Source organism: Miniopterus schreibersii, assembly GCF_964146895.1.
Source record: "Miniopterus schreibersii genome assembly, chromosome: 12".
NCBI lineage: Eukaryota > Metazoa > Chordata > Mammalia > Chiroptera > Miniopteridae > Miniopterus > Miniopterus schreibersii.
This window is the reverse complement of record NC_138112.1, coordinates 29091492-29110642: the sequence shown is the minus strand read 5'-3', so window position 1 is coordinate 29110642 and position 19151 is coordinate 29091492. Positions and strand designations below refer to the sequence as shown.

Below are 19151 nucleotides of genomic sequence, written 5' to 3'. Positions count from 1 at the left end.
CTTCCAGACCTGGCCCATGAGAACCTCCCACATGAGATCCTTCAATCTGCTCCATCTTCAGGTAAAAAGGAGAGAACTTTGAGACACCTAGAAGAGAAGGGATCCACAATATGGAAGGAGCCTGGGTCCCTGACACATAGAAGATGGCCTAACCAGGAAACACCATGTTGAACTGCTATACAAACAAGAAATAAACTTTGTGTTAAGCACTGAAATTTGGGGGTTGTTAGGGCAATTACCTGCTCGAATATCTCCTGGTTCCAGCTGCTCCTATCCTTCCTATGGTTACCTGAAATACCTGTGTGTTCTTCCAAAAAATTCCTTCTTTGCCCAAGCTAGTTTGGGTTGGGGTCTTTCATTTACAACTTCTAAGAGTTTTGAGAGCCCTACCTGGTTAACTTAGTTGATTAGAGTGTCCTCCAGATACACCAACATTGTGGGTTTGATCCCTGGTCAGGGCACATACAAGAATCGACCAATGAATGCAATAACAAATCGATGTTTCTCTCTCTCCCTCTTTCTCTCTCTCTCCCTCCTTTCCTCTATAAAATCAATCAATAATTTTTTTTTAATTTTAAAAAGAGTTCTGAGAAACACAGTCAAGAAGAATAAACTACAGCCTTGGTAGGTGTAGCTCAGTGGCTCAAGGCATCAGCCCACATACTGAGGAGTCACGGGTTCTATTCCCAATCAAAGGCACATACCTGGATTGCAGGTTCCATCCCCCGCCCAGTTGGGGTGTGTGCAGGAGGCAACCAATCAATGTGTCTCTCTCACACCGATATTTCTCTCTTTCTCTCTCTCTTTCTCTCTCCCTCCCTTCCACTCTCTAAAAATCAATGGTAAAAATATCCTCCTGTCGTAGACAGTGTGACTCAGTGGTTAGTGTGTCAGCCCACATACCAAAGGGTTGCAGGTTCTATTCCTGGTCAGGGCACATACCTGGGTTGCAGGTTCAATCCCCACCACAACCAACTGACCAACCGATGTGTCTCTCTTACCTCTCCCCGCCTTCCACTATCTCTAAAAAGCAAAAATATCCTCGGGTGAGTATTAAAAAAGAACAAAAGAGAATAAACTGCAATCATTTGAAATGGCAAGAGGATAGAAGTAAGAAACAATTCCCAAGTGTCTAGAAAATTTCTCAGAACAGAGTAATAATTCCAACAAACTGATGACAATACACAAAAGACTCTTCAGTTTCAAGAGCTACTAGCTCTAAAATCATGAACCATTCACACTCAGATACTCTCTCCCCATTTTCATTTCACTACCAGAAGTATGTACCAAGTTGTAATAGCCCTGCCTCAGGGTTTACCTCCTATCAGATACCCTCAGGAGTCCTCAACCATACAGAATCCTAACAAGCAAGATAAACCTCATTTATCATACATAGCCAGCTCTGCTGTCCCACAGTTTATTGGGAAATAGGTCCATATATAGCTCCAATAATTCAAATAATTACTCTGGGGTAAACAGCTCTGGGTATAAGCGTACAACCCTGACCAGAGTTTTCAAAGATAAATAATCAAGAATTAACAAAGCTTCTGGGAGCATTTACAAGACTAATGAAAAGATTACAAAAATAAACAGGAGAATGATGTGATGAATGCTTCCTTGAGCAATGAAAAGGTTTGCCAGGAACTGGGGGCCAGTGATGACAGAGCATGCGTCCTGCTCAGTTTTGAGAAACCTTTCTCACTGAGCCAAAATTGTTTTATAGCAAGCACTGACATCTGTGATATATTCTATGGGTTTGTTATAAAGCACTTTTGTACTATAAATTGAGTTATTTGACTCTCAGAACAACAGTATGAAGATGAGATTGTCATCAGTCTTTCATTTACAGCTAAGAACACAGGCTCAGACAGGTCAAGTGCTCATGGCCCCAAGGTTTGTGACTTGAGCCAAGACTTGAGGTCCAGTCTCCTAACCCCAGATCCTCTGTCCATTTCACTGCAGCCCAAACTATGGAATTCCAGGGCAGAGAAATGGCCCGGCTGGACAAGACTTTTCCCAGCACCATAATTCTTCAACCCATGTTGGAGGTTGCTTTTCTCTGTTTCATGCAGCCATATGTGGGAACTTTCCGGGAGGTTAAAGGGCCTGGGACAGATGCCTGGCCTGCCTCCAAAACCAGCTGGGAAAATATTCTCTGACAAGACACCATAGCTTATGCCCACAGGGAGGCCTTGAGGGAGGAGAAGGGAGCCTGAGGCATGGGTTAGAAGTGCTGAGATCTCCATGTGATTTTGTCAGAATCCCATAGTTGGAGGCTTCTGAGAGCCAGACAACAAGGTGTCTGAGGACTCCAAAGATAGAATCCAGGACAAATGAGCTAAAGGTACCCTTTGTTGGAGAAGGAGAGGGGATCAACTACATAGACTTAACTGGTCTCAATCAGCATTCCCTCTGATAAATTTTTTTATTATTGATTTTAAAGAGAGAGAGGAACGGGGGGGAGGGAGAGAGAGAGAGAGAATATCATAGATTTGTTGTTCCACTTATTTATGCATTCATTGGTTAATTCTTATATGTGCCCTGACCAGAGATCAAACTTGTAACCTTGGCATATCAGGACAACACTAACCAACTGAGCTACCTGGCCAGGGCTCTCACAATGATTTTTAAGAGCCACTTGTAAGGGACAAATTATCAAAAGCAAACACTGATATACTGCCTCGGAAAAGCAAAAAAAAAAAAGGGGAAATAATTAACACTTTAGTAAGAGCCATTCATCACTGGTAGCTGGTGATCTACCAGCTCAGAAGGAAGACACAGGAAATTCAGGGAGCTGTCCTTCGGCATGTTGGAAAATGCGAAGAGCTGGCCTCTTCTGACTACTATTACTCCCTGTGCTCCAAGGACAAGAGGGAGGCCCTGTACTCCAGCGCAGTTCCTCCAGAAACAGGAAACCCAGGGTCCTAGAGAAGCATGGGTTAGGACAATGGGCAAAGGCCTCGATTTTAACAACCTGTGCTTGAGCCACTTACTAGTTCCTCATCAGCCGTGGCCTTAAGCAAGTCACAGCTCTTGGAGCTTCAGTTTCCATATCTGTCAAGGATAAGAACACCCGTTTCACAGGACTGTGGGGAGAATAGAACAAAATCGTGAGTCTAAAGGGCACTCATAGAGCAAGGGCCTGGCACGCAGCAGCTGCTCAGCAGGGTTAGCTCCTACGTGCCCCCAACCCCCACTTCAACTCCTTCCTACTAGGATTCTAACATTTAGTCACTCTATTGTTAGTCCGCCGTTCCTTAGGAATCTTGAGAGAATCACAAATATCCAATATCTTGACCACTTCACTTGCCGCTCTGAAATATAACCATCAAAAACAACAAGAAAAACAGACCAAAAACAACAAAAAATGAAGTGTAACCATCTGTGACTTTAGTTGAACATATCAAACAACTCTGGGCCCTTGGGCCTCTTATTAGTTTACTTTATGCTTCCTAAATTCTCTTTAAAAAAGAAAGAAAGAGCCTGGCCGGGCGTGGTCCAGCGGTTGAGCGTCCACCTAGGATCCAGGCGATCAGGGTTTGATTTCTGGTCAGGGCACATGCCTGGGTTGTGGGCTCAATCAATGACTCTTTCATCATTGATGTTTCTATCTCTCTCTCTCTCCCTCATCTTTCCTCTCTCTGAAATCAATAAAGATATATTTTTTAAAAAAAAGAAAGAAAGAAAGAAAGAAAGAAAGAAAGAAAGAAAGAAAGAAAGAAAGAAAGAAAGAAAGAAAGAAAGAAAGAAAGAAAGAAAGAAAACAAACTACTGGGTCTCTCTTCAACTTTATAATCTTCCTCCAATCTGAAAGAGAACCCAAACCTTTTAGATCTTTGGCACATAGTTGTACTTAACAATGGTTAAATTCAACTCAACATCCACAAGGCTTAAAATAAAAAGGAATTCTGACTTTATCAATGTTTTATTGAATTTAATAAATATGGCCACAGGGACATCCTCTTATCCAAGACAGGGTTAGGCACCCCCCTCTATGCTCCAGTCTTCAATATATATACACTACCAGCACTACAACATAAAATAATCATCTATTTTATGTCTCCTTCACTAGGTTACAATCTCTTGTCAGGCAAGAATAGTGTTCTGGGAAATCTCAATTACCAGTATCCACCAGCACATTACCTGGTATATAATAGACACTAAATTAGTGTTGGATGAATGGATGGATGGATGGATGGATGGATGATGGAGGGAGAGATGAATGGGATTTTTAATCTGGGAGAAACATTAGAAATAATCTGGTCTAATACAAGGTCTTCATTTCACAGATAAGAAGGAGCCTCAGAGCTGTAAGATAACTCAGCAAAGGTAGCCTCATAAGCAGCAAGAAGATGGCAAGTGGTGGCAGTCACATGCCATTTTGACTGTGAGTTCAAAGACAGGTATCGTTTATTACTCACCCCCAAGGGGAGGCAGTGCAGCTTGGAGGACACAGCATGGGCTCCACAGGCAAAGTCTTCTTGTTCCTGCTACCTATCAGTCACGTGACTTAGGGCAAGTTACTTCATCTCTGAGTCACAATTTCTGCATCTATTCATTGGGACTATTAATAACTTCAGAGTTGTTGGGGGCATTAAATCTGCCAACATACATAAAGTGCCCAGCATAGCACTATGTGCTAAATAAATGTTTACTGAATGAATCATGAACGAATCCCTGTCCAGCATACCACAACCCCATGAATGTGGTTTAGACTTTGCATTTAAGTCTCTGCCCACATGGAAGGTGGCTAGGACACCATAATTACAGAACCATGTACTTGGAGATTTGTTCCTTGCTAGAATTAGATCTTAAAGCTGCATCAAGTAGCCTTAATAACTTTGCTAACTGTTCTCTTCACCTGGGTTGCCCTTCCCACCTTCCTCATTGCCACACAAATCTTACCCATCTCCCATTGCACAGCCATATCCATCCTATCTAGGAAGCTATCTCCAATTCCTATGACTTCCTTATACCTTCCTGTCTCACTAGTTTGTTTCCACAAATAGTAGAGGAGTATATCTGTTTGGTTTTTTAACTTGTGGTAAAATATACATAATATAAAATTTACCATCTTAACCATTTTTAAGTGTGCAGTTCAGTACTGTTAAGTATGTTCATATTGTTATGCAATCAATCTTCAGAACTTTTTAAAAAAATATATCTTTATTGATTTCAGAGAGAGGAAGGGACAGGGAGAGAGAGAGAGAGAGAGAGAAACATCACTGATGAGAGACTCACTGATTGGCTGCCTCCTGCACGTCCCCTACGGGGGACTGAGCCCGCAACCCGGGCATGTGCCCTGACCAGGAATCGAACCTCGATCTTCTGGATCATAGGTCGATGCTCAACTGCTGAGCCACGCCACCTGGGCTCTTCAGAACTTTTTCATTTATCAAAATTGAAACTATACCCATTAAACAACAACTTCCCAATTGCTCCCTCCACCCCAGCCTCTGGCAAACACCATTCTACTTTTTGTTTCTGAGTTTGACTACTCCAGGTACCTCAATAAGTGCAATTATACAATATTTGTCCAGTTATATCTGGCTTATTTCACTCAGCATAATGCCTTCAAGGTTCATCCCTGTTGTAGCATGTGTCAAAATTCCCTTCCTTTTCAAGACTGAATAACATTCCACTGTATGTACATTCCACATTTGCTTATCCATTCATCTGTTGATAGGCACTTGGGTTGCTTCCACCTTTTGGCCATTGTGAATAATGTTGCTGTGAACATGGGTGTACACGGGTGTATCTGTTTTATCTCCTCTACTTGAGTGTGAACACCTTAATGACAAAGACTGGGTCTCAATCATCTCTATAGTTCTCAAGGTGCCTGACAGGTGACAGGCACTCAATAAATACCCATCAAGTAAATAAGACAGAATTCTGCTCCAAACATGAAGTAAGAAGGTAATCATCTTCCATACAAATTTGCAAAAGGGCAGAATGGCAACAGTAAAGCACAGACTTCACAGTAAGATAGTCCTGATTTCTGATCACGGATCTGCTTCTTACTGGTCATAGGATCTTCTGCATTTTACTTAAGCTGTCAGAGCTTCAACTTCCTCGTGTGGTTTTGCCAAAATTAATGCTATAACTTATGTAAAGCAGCACAGCTCTTGGCACATCATAAACTCAGAAACTGTTTGCCAATATTACTATAATAAAGTTACATAATAAAAGTCACTTATTGCACATACAAACATGCTATTTAGCATCCTGACCATGATAACTTTAAAAGCAAAGAGCATGAAGTATTCTGAGACCAAACAATTTATGGCAAGAAATGGTCAAAACAGATACTATCATAGCAGTAACAATGAATCCAGACTGGTATGAGGAATCTTGAGCTATACGGTTGCAATTCTAGTAGCTGGAAATGTTGTCACTTCAAAGGAACAAACCTAAATGTTATACTAAGGATCATCTCATTTAGCAAAGCAGCCTGTCCAATATCTAATACATGTTTTTTAATCAAGATTACTTGAGGGTTTGGGGGGTTTTTGTGGGTTTTGGTTTGTGTTTTTTTTGGTGCCTCAGCTAAATCTATTTAGAATTTAATCATTCATGTTTTAAAGCTTTTAGCAAAAAGATGAAAGAAAGAAATAGATCTTTATTACTATTTCAGACAGAAATATTTATTTCAATCTGTCTCAAAGGAAACTGAACTCCCCACCCTATTCCCAGTTCCTCTAGGACATGAATTCCTTTTGAGGTTACGATCTGAATTTTCCAGACCAGAAACATTCCTCCCAAAGTTAGCTCTTAGAAAGTAGAGTTTTTAAGCATTAGAAGAAAAAGCGTGTTCAAGTTTCTTTATGTCTGCCAAAACAATTAACATTTGACATGGCTAATTAAAATGGCTCTCTAAGACAAAAATCAGAAACTTGGTTGTGCAGTAGAGGAAAGGGACAGGAAGGAAAAGAAAAGATAACGGGAAGTTGCCTGAATGTTAATACTGGCCCAAATATGGTCCCAAGTGAACAATCCCTAACTTTCCTAGGACAACCATGACTTCATGTAAATTTAACACCATACTAACATGATTTGTTAAATGGAAAACTAAATGAGATTTTATATATGATTTTGCAACTAAATGAACTTGTAAATAAAGGAAAAAATTCTTTATCAGACCATGAATTCCAGTTTTGTATTCAGAAGAAATTCTGTCACCATACTCCATGTGTCAATTTTAATTTGGCTCCCAAGCAATGGCTAAGAGCTGCTGGCTGCCTTGCCCGTCCAGAATGCTCACGTGTACTTCGAGGTCCACCAGGGGAAGGGCAACATGCTGAGACTTGACACACACGGCTCTATTTAATCCTCACAACAACCCTATGTTCTACATACTGGCATTTCCCCTCCCTCCTTTTTTACCTTTTTATTTTGAATTCATTTCAGATATACCAAAAAAGCAAAAAATTACTAGGAATTCATATATACCCCCACCCAGATTCCCTAAATGTTAATCTCTTCCACATTTGCTTTATCATTCTCTCTCTCTGTAAACAAATATTACATTACCACTAAGTACTTAGTATTTCCTTTAAAATAAGGGTATTCTCTAATATTTTCACAGTATGATTATCAAAATCAGAAAATTAATATAAATATGATACTATAATCTAATCTCAACCCTTATTCAAATTTCACCAATTCACCAAATAATTTCCTTTATGGCAAAAAAATTTTTTTCCTCTGGTCCAATCCAACCCAGGATCATGTGATATATTTGGTTTCTATGTGTCTTTAGTCTCCTTTAATCTAGAAATATACCTCAGTCTTTGTCTTTCATGAACTTGACATTTTTGAGAAATAGAGAATGTTTCCCAAAATTTGGATTTATCTAATATTTCCTTGTGATTAGATTCAGATTATGTATTTTTGGCAGGAATGCCACATAAGTGATACGTCCTCAGATGTTGATTCATCTCATCACTGAAATTAACTTTGATCATTTAGTAAAAATGGTGTCTGCCACCTTTCTCCACTGCAAAGTCATTCTCTCCCCCTTTGTAATTAATAAGTATCTTCTGAGGAGATACTTTAGACTAGGCTCCTCTATTATAGAGGAATCTGAGGAACAGAGAAGTTGTACATTGCCAGAGATCACACAGCTTAAAAATGCCAGAACACAAATTCACACTCCAGTCCGTAGGCTCCCATACCTGAGTTTCTTCTTAAGCATTCCATGCCTCCTAGACCAGTCACCAATGGCTAAAGCAGCCTTGTCTGATGCCCTCACCATGCATACTGGGGACACCATTGTGAGGACACCATGGTCCACAGAATCCTGGTACTTCTCTGGTCTTAAGTACTAACATTGTGTACCTGAAATCTGTATGATTCTAACTAATGTGACCCCAATAAATTCAATTTTTAAAAAAGAACTAACATAGTCCTAGCTACCCTGTCTCTAGAGCTGCTTTTAAAGTACAAGAAATCCTTAGGCCAGCACTTTATACCCAAGCTTCCCAACTCTCTGGGCAATGAACCTGGAAGAGCACTGGAAGAGGAAAAGTCAGCTGGTACTAAAAAACAGAAGAGGGAAATGTATATGCATCAAGACACCAGGCCAAACAATGGAAGCCTCATTCATCCCTACTCTAAGGCCATCTCACCACACCCTGACCCTTTGGCTGGCCATCTGAAATTTCTTTCTGAGCTGTCATTTCTTTCTAATTTTTTTGTTTTAATTTTATTTTATTTTTGGAATAGATATAACATTGGTAATATATTCATGTGGTTCAAAACCCAATGTGATATACCCATTAGAAGGGTTATAATAAAAAAGACAGATAATAACAAGTGTAGGCAAGGATGTAGAGAGATTGCTGGAGAGAACATAAAATAATGCAGCTGCTTTGGAAAACAATTTGGCAGTTCCTCAAAAGTTCATACGTAGAGTTCCCAGTTGGCCCAGCAATTGCACTCCTAGATACAGATGCAAAGTAAATAAGAACAAATGTCAACTTAAAAACTTGTATGCAAATGTTTATAGCAGCATTATTCATAATGGTCAAAAAGTGGAAACAACCCAAATGTCCATCAATTGATAAATGAATAAATAAAATATGGTATATTCATACAATAAAATATTATTTGGTAATAAAACAAGAATGGAGCACTTATCTAAGCAACAACATGATGAACTTTGAAAAGATTATGCTAATGAAAGAAACCATTAATAAAATGTCCAGCATAGGCAAATCTATAGACAGAAAGGTCAGTGTTTGCCTGGGGGCTAGGGTTCTGGGGTGAGGAAGATGGTAAATGACTGCTACTGGGTACAGACTTTCTTTTTGGGATAATGAAAATGTTCTAAATTGAGTCTAGTTATGTTTGCACAACTGTGACAACATACTAAAAACCATTGCATTGTATACTTTAAATAAGTGAACTGTGTGATGTGTGAATTATATCTCAATAAAGCTATTTTAAAAGTCAGCATTATCTAGAATAGTAATTCTTAAGAAATCTCACTGCAGACACACACACACACACACACCTCACTCCTACTGCCCTATACCAGTAACCAGTTTGTTATTTTGCATCCTTCCAAGGATTCTTCATGCAAACTGAAATACATTTAGCCCCATTTCCTTCACAAAATATGCAATGTTCTACCACCTTCTTTCTTTCACTTAATATATCACTGGAGGCCTTTCCATATCAGTACCTGAAGAGTACCCTAATTCTTGTTTGTAGTTTAATAGTTTTCCCTTGTGTGAATGTATCTATTTATTTAACCGGTTTCCTACTGATGCACACTTAGGTTGTTTCCAATCATTTTTTATCACCAACAATGATGCAATGCTTTTAACTTGGTTTCATCAGATGACATTCTGCTCCTGGACTGCCAGGAAGCAGCGTGAGTAGCAGGAACAACTTTAGAGTTGGTCCAGAACTGGGTTTGCATCTGACCTCCTAACTAGCTATGTGACTCTGGAAAGACTGCCTGTATTTTCTGAGCCTTAATTTCCTCATTTACAAAGTGGGCAAAATCCCACCTACTTTATTAGGTTGCTTTTAGGGTTAAGTAAGATAAGATAGATACCCTGTGGCCAAATTTGAGACAATTTGTATATCAAAAAGCATAAGGTTGGGGGGAAAAAGAAGGCAGAAGGTTGGTAATGGCTTCTAACACCCTGGGTGGATCAAAGAATCCAGAAGTCCAAGTGATACCAAAAAGAAGAAAAAGAAGAAGAGGGGAGCTGAAAGCTAATCAATGAGAAAAACACCAGTAGATTGACCTAGGCAAGGATTATCAATGAATGTTAAAACCACTGGATAAAAGTTGTTGAGGAACAGGATATCGAAACAATCACAGATCATGTGATTAATTACCAATACAAAAGGGTACTTTTATAATGCAGGGATCTGGCAATACCACCTCACCCAAATGATCAAACCTCACAGTGATTGCACAAACTCACCTTATGTGTCACCTAATATGATGCCAGGGGAGGGATGCAACATTCCTATGGGGCATTCTTAGCACAAATGTTTAACCTGAGTCTAATAGTGAGAGAAAAATCAGACAAATCCAACTTACAGTCCACAACAAGGCAACGGACTTGAAATCTTCAAAATTTCAATGTCATAAAAAACAAAAAAGGAAGGGGTACTATGATATGTTAAAGGAAACTAAAGAGACACAACTACCTTGTGTAATCCTTATTTACATCTTGGGTTCAAAAAAAAAAAGGTTATAACAACATTAGAACAGCTGGGAAAACCTGAAAATATTATTGTTTCAATGTAACAGTATTATGGTTACATAGGAGAATGTCCTTGTTCTTAAGAAATACATACTCCAATGCTTAGAGATAAAGTGGTGTGATGTCTGCAATTCAGTTTCAGGAGGTTTAGAGGGGAAAAAAAGTATGTATGAGTGTACATAAAGAAAGCAAATGAATCTATATGAAGGGTGCATGGGTGTTCACTGTAATATTTTTACAATTTTTCTATGTTTGAAAATTTTCAAAATAACTTGGGGAAAAAATCAAACAAAATATGTAAACCATCTGGCACCCAGTAGATGCTATGACAGTTCACATCAGGGCTTCAGTTAACTCAACAGATCTACAGAAAGCTCCTTCTCCCATGCCTGTAGGTAAAAAATGAAACATATTAAAGTAAAGGCCACTAGCCAGTCCTTCATGAAGTTTATACTTTTAATCAGAAAGCAAGGCAAAAAGAGGAAGCAGCTAGAGAAGCAGTATGGTTTTGGTTCCAGAAAATCTACCTTGGACCTACATCTGCAATTTTTTTTAAAGTTAGGTACTTTTAAAAAAAACAACAAGTTAGTTAACCTCACTAAGAATTGTTTCCTCATTTATATGGAAAATTTGAGTTCAAATCTGTTGCCTAGGATTGAAAGACTAAGACAGCATATATAATACACCTGTGAAGCATCTTTTATTGAGGATGCTCTTTAAAAGGTATTAGTCTCCTAGGATAAAAGTGAGGGAGAAGCCCGGACGGTGTTGCTCAATGGTTGAGCATCAACCTATAAACCAGGAGGTCATGGTTCAATTCCAGTCAGGGCACATGCCCAGGTTTCCAGCTCCATCCCCAGCAGGGGGCGTGCAGGAGGCAGCCAATCAATGACTCATCCTTGATGTTTCTATCTCTCTCTCCCTCTCCCTTCCTCTCTCTTAAATCAATAAAAAGAAAAAGAAACAAGAGGGGGAAAAGGAAAACTCCTGGATGGCTCCACCTTTGTTTCCCTATCAGAACACCCCACACAGGACCTTGCATTTAGCTTATGCTCACAAATACTGGTTAAAGAAGTAACGAGAGACATTATGAGACAGATGTATTTTGGGCTACAAATTCCATTAAAGGAAAGATTAATATGAGCTGGTCCAGTCAGGGACAGCAGCACCTTCACAACAGCACATATTTATATGCACATAAATTTGCCAAAATCTTTTACACACGTTATCTCATTTGAGCCTCACAATAATCCCCATTTCATAGATGAAGAAACTCCCGCTTGAAAAGATAAATTACCCACTTAGCTCACAATTCAAATTTGTGTTTGCTCCACTCAGCCACAAAAGAAAGGAAATAATTGGCTAAAAGAATGGAAATAATTCACAGCTCATGATCCTTACAGTCTCTTCCTCAGGATCTCTGCTGGGGCAGAGTAAGTCACTAATGGCCACTTCTGAACTTACACGTTTCTACAGAAAGATGCCAAAAATCTGCCCTACCATTGCTTCAATTGATATCCAGAAAAATGAACCACCTGCTTCAGATATTTAAAAAGTGAAGTGAAGCTTAAATTCCCCTTCCTAGCGTGGTTATGTGACTGAGGTGGAGAGGAAGTAAGCCGAAGAGGTTATTTTCATCTCAAGACTGACGGCATCCGCATTTTAGTGAAGTTAGCCATATCTCAAAAAAAAAAATTTCCTGCAGAATTTTCTGGGGAAAACTCTTGGCTGTTTTATTCTTTCAGTTCACTTTTTAAACATCACCTCTGCTGCAGGCAGGGATAATATATTTTACTTCTCTCTTCCAGAGGTTCCCATGCTACTTACATATCAACCTTTATTACAGACATCACAAAAACCAGCAGGAACTCTGCGATTCCATTTTTGTCCACTTTCTGTCTACTCATTCCTTAATAAGAGAGTTTAGCTCAAGTGGCTAATTAACTTGGCAAAGATGTGTAGAAATGGCACTGTCAAAGACTGTTGATAAGAATTTAATTATCAGGAGACAACTAGAGGGGAACTCTTCATGACATTTGACCAGTATTTCTACCCCTAGAAATGTATTCTACAGAAATATTCCTATATATTCATCACAAAAGGATGCACACACGAATGCTCACTGCAGCAGTGCCCAACAGCCATTAAAATGGGTAAGTCAGAGCAACATGCAAATATGTGGGGGAAATGCCCAAAATATATTAAGTTAAAGGAAGCCAGCAAAATAATATATATTATATTAATATCATTAGTATATGTGTGAGGGGAAAGGACAGAGGAATATACATCAAAATCTCAACAGTTGATTATCTTTGTTGGTTGGAATTAAGGGGAACCTTTCCTATGTAGTTCATTGTGTATTTCCGTAATAAATTTTAATTGATCTTATGTCTAGAATCAAAAAACAAGTTTAAGGTATATATTTATGTGCCCTTTCTCATTCTTTCTTCTTCACTTTGGAAACAGCTAGTTTGCAGCTCCACCTGCATTACTACCTCTGGTAATATCAAAGATAGAGTGCCAGCTGTAGAAGTCTGCATTCTTATAGACTAGACAGGATCGTGTTTAGAAAGGACATAAAGGTCACTTACAATATCCCCAACAAATGGCATTCCAGCACATAGGCTGATTAAATACTTGTAGTGACCAAGAAAATCACTACCTTCTGAAGCAGCCCGGAATGTCTTCTAGCTTTGCTGTAACATTCCTAAAGACAACATTCAGGGATGGTCACCGATCTAGACACCAAGACCCACAACATGTCAGGCTATGTAGACATTCAAGAAAACTAACCGATTATCTAATAGGCAGCTCCCATTCAAATTTCCCCTATTGTCCCCAAAATGTCCTTTATAGCTTTTTTTTTTAAGTTCAGTATTCAACCAAGGGTTACATGTTGCAGTTGGTTGTCACAACTCTTTAGCCTCCTTTAGTCTAGATCAGTCACCCATACATTGTGTTTTATTTTGTTTTGTCTTTCATGACATTGACATTTTCAAAGACCACAGGCCAGCTGTTTTTCAGTATGTCCCACAATCTGGATTTGCCTGATTATTTCCTCATGATTAGATTTAGGTTAAACATTTCTGGCAAGAATTCTACAGCAATGATGTTGTGTACTTTACATTGCATCAGGTTTTCTAGTTACATTAAGGTATCTTTTATTCATCGTCACTGTGGGCACAAAGCAAGCATCAGTCAATAAATAAAATATTTAAAACAATAAATACATTTAATGTTAAAAACAGCTACCATGAGCACCAGCTATACCAGGCATAGTGCCAGACTTTTGAAATATAGTAATTCATTTAACCCTCACAACAATCTTGGCAAAGAAACAAGGTTCAGAGAAGTTAAGTAACTTGTCCAAGGACACACATGTAGTGATAGAAAAACATGTATATGCATATATGAACTCTCTCTCTCTCTCTCTCTCTCTCTCTCTCTCTCTCTGTCACACACACACACACACACACACACATACTCTTTAATATATGATCTCAGGGGTTCATGGTCGCTCTGAGGATCCTCCAGGGACAAGTTAAGAACCCCTACCTTAGACTAACTTTGCAGAGGCCCATCCACTTTTTAAAGGTTGGATTCTTATGGAGAAAAAACTGAAGATAAATGATCTACGGTCCATATAAAATTCTTCCATACTTGGAAACGCTCTCATTTGGATATGGGTTAAATTTGCATCACAGAGAAGAACATAAGGCAATGGTTCCATAAATTATTATAATTTCAGTGTTTTTATTGTCTTCTTTTAAGTATTCTTCAACAAAGTGAGAAAATAAAGAAAATGTAAATAATTTTTATAAAGCTGAATATATTTTTAATTTTAAAATTATGCTCTTCCTACAACTTTTGATATTAAATGTCCTTTATGAGATAAAGTGAAAAGGGACATTTTAAAAATATCTTTACTATAGAAAAGTAACCACTGTCAATAGCTTAGCCCCCCCCCATTTTATCTTTTTTTTAACTTTTACTTATCTATAAAATTCAACAGTCTAAGGCCCATTGGTTTAGGGAACTATACACAGTTAACATTATTTTTGAGAAACTAACAAATAAAGGAAGTGCAGATCAAAAGAAAACCAGATCTGCAATATTTCTGAATTTCCCCACACATCTACAAAACATCTCAAAGTCTTCAGGTCTCAGTAATAGAAGTTAATGGATGTGTTAAAAGCATTTCACTTTTGACATTTGCATTACTAATTGGCCTCTTCCAACATGTTGATATTTCCTGCTTTTGAATGGGCCCTTAGTGGCCTAGGTTAGTTCACTCAATCAACAAATACTCAGAGAGTCCCTAACTTATGCAGGGTACTCTATTAAGTGCCTGGGACACAGTCTGAAGAGTTCTTTCTTACCTTCTGTCTCAGGTCAAAGGTCACCAGCCACTTTGTGGATACTATCCCTTCCCCCAGGAAAGAAGAATGGAAGCCTCTCTCTGGGATGTGCTCTCCTACCAAAGCCCTCATACCTCTCTGTATGTGATTATTTACCTTTCTCCCTCACCTGAGCAAACTCTTCCAAAGCAAACACTATCTTATGCAATGGTATCTTCCTAGCACAGTGCACACAGGCCTGGTGATCAGTATAAATTGTGGAATACATATATTTTACGAACGAGGAAACTAAAGGTCAGAAAAAGAATATGGCATGTCCCACATCATACAGCTAATAAAGAGGTAGTGCCTGGTCTTCGAAAGAGCTCTCACCAGAGCTCTCTTCTGTTCCACTGTGCTGCATCATACGTGCAGACAGGGTGAGAGAAAGATCTTAGATGTATTCCTGGAACTTCTAACTCAATGTATCCGAAAGTCACTCCTTGAAAAAAGCAAACAAAAATCTGGCCCCCGCCAGTGTTCTCGTTCTCTGTAAAGGGCATACCCAGTGGCTCAAGAAAGAACTCAAGTCACCGTGACTCTTCTCCTTATTCCCCCATCCAATCAATCTACAATTTTATCAATTATAATCTTCAAACTTTGTGTCTCTCTAATCTCTTCCCTTCTCTCCAAGCCCTCTGCCACCACCTTAGATCCAAGCCACCATCACTTATGCAGACGACAAAAATGACTTACTGCTTGGTCTTCACACATTCAGTTTGGTCAGTTCTCTCCAATCTCTTCTCCACTTAACAGCCACAATGATGTTTTTAATATCTTTCTACATATGTAGTTGAACCTCCCATTGCCATCCTAAAGTATTTGCACTCACTCAAGTCTCTTGAAATGTCACCTTCTACAGGAGACTTTCCCTACCTCCTTGGGACAAGGGGAGAGCACCATTTAGGCACTCCTATTCCACCTTGTAATACATCCCCCTTTGTCAATAACATTCATCACGCTCCCAATAACTTGCCCAATGATTGTCTTCCCTGTTAGAATATAAACTCCATGAGGGCAAAAGAAGCTTCTCTTTCCACCGATGCATCCACAGTCCTTAGAACAAGCGGCTGCTCAATTACTATCTGTTGTTAGAATGATAGGCTGGGGCCAGGCTGCAGCAAGCTATGACATGAGGACAGGTAAACCAAGGGGCAAAGATCATTATCCATTTGCAAATATGTAAACGGAGACAGAAAGAATGCATAGTTATTCAAGGTCACAGAGATAGCATTTCTCCTCCTTAAAACACTAAAAAGTGTGGTTGGGAGAGGGAGCATCTTAGAAGAATACTAGAAATGAGAAGGTAGTGATAGAGAGGTCTAGGATGACAGTTTCTGAATTTGCTTGTCACACTAGTTGCCTCTAGACAGACATTAGACTTTCCATGCCTAGAGAAGCACTAATGTTAAACAAATGAATATAACTACCACCACACCATTCTTCTTAAGAGAGGAGTATAAAATAACAAACTTCTTTCATCCAGAATGGAGAAAAAAACCACAGGAGAGAAAGATGTTTTTGCTCAAGGTGCCCTCCCCCCCACCGAAAGGCAGTTTGCCACCTGGATGGTGCTCTTCAGCAATCAACAGAGGAGGGAGGGGGCCTTCCCATTACTTACTGGAGCAGGAATAAGAGAAAAAACGTATTAAATGAGGCAAAAGCCATTTGAAATCTACTTATTCTTTGGAATCATGAGAACATTCCATGTAAAGCATTTTAAAACCTTGCTAACCCACTGGCAGTTCTTAATACAGGTAGCAATACAGCTGGCATGCGCTCTACTGCAACATTTCATTGTTCACATGCTGCCCAGGGCCAAGTTATGTCTGTCACAGAAGCCACAAACCAGGCCAAAGGGTCAGGCTCATTGTTGTTCATTCTGCCAAGAAAAGGAAAAGACAAAGCCTCCTCAAAGAGAACTCTGTGGAATAAATATTCACAATGTCTCCATGCAGCCTGGAGTTTCTGGGGGAGGTAAAGAAGGGATGGGGAGGGTAATCAGAGATTGGAAAGAGACTTAAAGAAATAGATATGATATACTGGTGATAAGGGAGATTCTGAAACACAGAGGAAAAATGAGAATTGCAAATGGAGAAACAGGAAAAGAAACTGAAAGAACTTCAAGAGAGGTAGAAGGGTAGGGAAAGGAAGGTTGGGGAGAAAAGGGTAAGGTGCCCCCAAAAAGCAGACAGTAAGCAACAGAGAGACAGAGAAAGAGGCAAAGCCAGGCAGTCCATCTTCTCCCAAATCCAAAAGCTGCTCATTGCATTCCAATAAATCACTCTACTACAAAGCCCATACAATGGATTGTCTTTTGCATTCAGTAACAAGCAGCATGAAACGAAGCATCACCCAGCTGTAACTTTGGAGATCTAAGGGTCTGAATTAAAAATGAACAAAATCTATTCAGCAGCAGAAGACAAACAGTAAAAGACTTCCCCCCAACGCCTGACTTGACTATAAAAAAAAAATTTGGCATTTTAGAGTTAAGCATAAAGTACTGGCATTTCTCCTTCTTTTGACATTCTAAGCTGGGGGTGTGGTTGACCCCACATCCATTCATTTCCAAGGTTGTAGATCTCTCAGCTAAGATTGGCCCCATCTGTTCTTGAGTCAGCCAGTTGTTTATCTCCAAGTAACATATTTATTGCACCAATCATCCTAATAACTTACAAGAGAGCCAATATCACACGAGTCAGAATGCCTTCTGCTAAATGTGTCAGTACCTTTAAGAAGAAAAACCAAAAAAAAAACAAAAAAAACAAAACCCACTACTAGGCTCCTTGGTTTCCTTGGCCGGGATCCCTCTTTCACGGGTACCTCTCAGTAATGGCAAATGAAGGTTAACAGTGCCGCTAACTTTCCCTCCCCTGACGCGGTACAATGGACCCGGGCTTCCTTAATGATCCCTTCTCCAGACCGTTATCTGTGCCCGGTGACTGTGCCTCGGGAAACGGCGGCTCATTTCGGTACCACCGCCAGGGGCGAGGAGCCTATTGCAATGTAATCTAAAACACTCGCACAAGCGCAAATCCGTCAGCCCCGCTCCCAAACAATCCTGACATCCTGCAGTCGGGCAAAGAACGCTTCCCAGAAACGCTGCTTCCGGCAGCCGACGAGCAGCTTCTTCCCCGAGACACGTGAAATGTCCCTGACGGGCACGGAGCAGTGGCACGTTAAAGGACACTGTCACCTCAACCCGCGGAAAAGGCGAGGCGAACGGCGGAGGCACGCGTACAAAACAGAGCCCGCAAAACTTAGCCTCCTCGGAAGAAGCGAGCTCGCGTTAAACGCGAAGCGCGCGTGCTCGCCAAGCCGCCCAGAAAGGTTCTAAAGTAGCGCGACCACGCGAAATCCCTGTCTCCGCGTCGCCCCACGCGTCGCCCCTTCCTGCTCAAACCTCGGCATTCGGGCCGGTCGTGACGGGGCTGCAGTCCCCCACCTCTGCCTCCTTCTGACTCTCCAAGAGCGCTTCCCGGCGCCTCCCCCGGCCCAGCCCCCTCGCTCGGCTTCAAGAAGGCTGAGGGGAGTTGCGACTGGAGCATTGGCAGGAATCGGTCCTCCCGCGGGGGAAGGTTGCTGGAGTTGTTCTTTGCAGTGACCCAAATTGCACAGAGCTCTTCGCTTAGCAGAGCTTGCGAGCACCTCCCAACCCTCCCGCCCCCCATCTTCCCAAAAGAAAGCCTTGAAAATTAAGCGGGAGGAGTAACTTGGGAGAACCATTGGAATAAAACACTTCAACTCACCTGGTTTGGGATAGTTCTCCCCACCCCAGGCATAAACAGAAATGATGTGCGAATGAGTCACGCACGCCACGTGAGGTGGTGCGATGTCTTAAGTCCAAGGGCTGGAGTCAGTCCCTGCCCTGATGCCGCTGCTACTCTTAGCTCAGCTGGAGCAAGCGGCAATCACAAGCCCAGCAGCAGGGGGGTGGATAGACCGTGGCACAATGAATGCAGTGGGGTTTTTGCAATGACATCATCCCTCTGTCCAAAAGGCCCCAATAGCCATGCTCAGGCGCGCT

The 19151-nt window shown here is 40.5% G+C and overlaps 1 protein-coding gene across 5 annotated transcripts in view; it reads right to left on the bottom strand.

Annotated features, from left to right (window-relative positions):
- The window catches only part of RAB30 (RAB30, member RAS oncogene family), a 79113-nt gene extending 60028 nt beyond the window's left edge, over positions 1–19085 (bottom strand). The window contains exon 1 of one of the 5 annotated variants that reach the window (XM_081155179.1): positions 18874–19085. The gene's annotated coding sequence lies outside the window, so the exon portion shown is untranslated. Of the gene's footprint in view, positions 1–15106; positions 15128–17947; positions 17969–18527; positions 18784–18873 lie in introns of those variants that run through there. The other 4 variants (XM_081155180.1, XM_081155181.1, XM_081155177.1 and 1 more) reach the window with 4 other exon arrangements.
- Between the last annotated feature and the right edge of the window lie 66 nt (positions 19086–19151).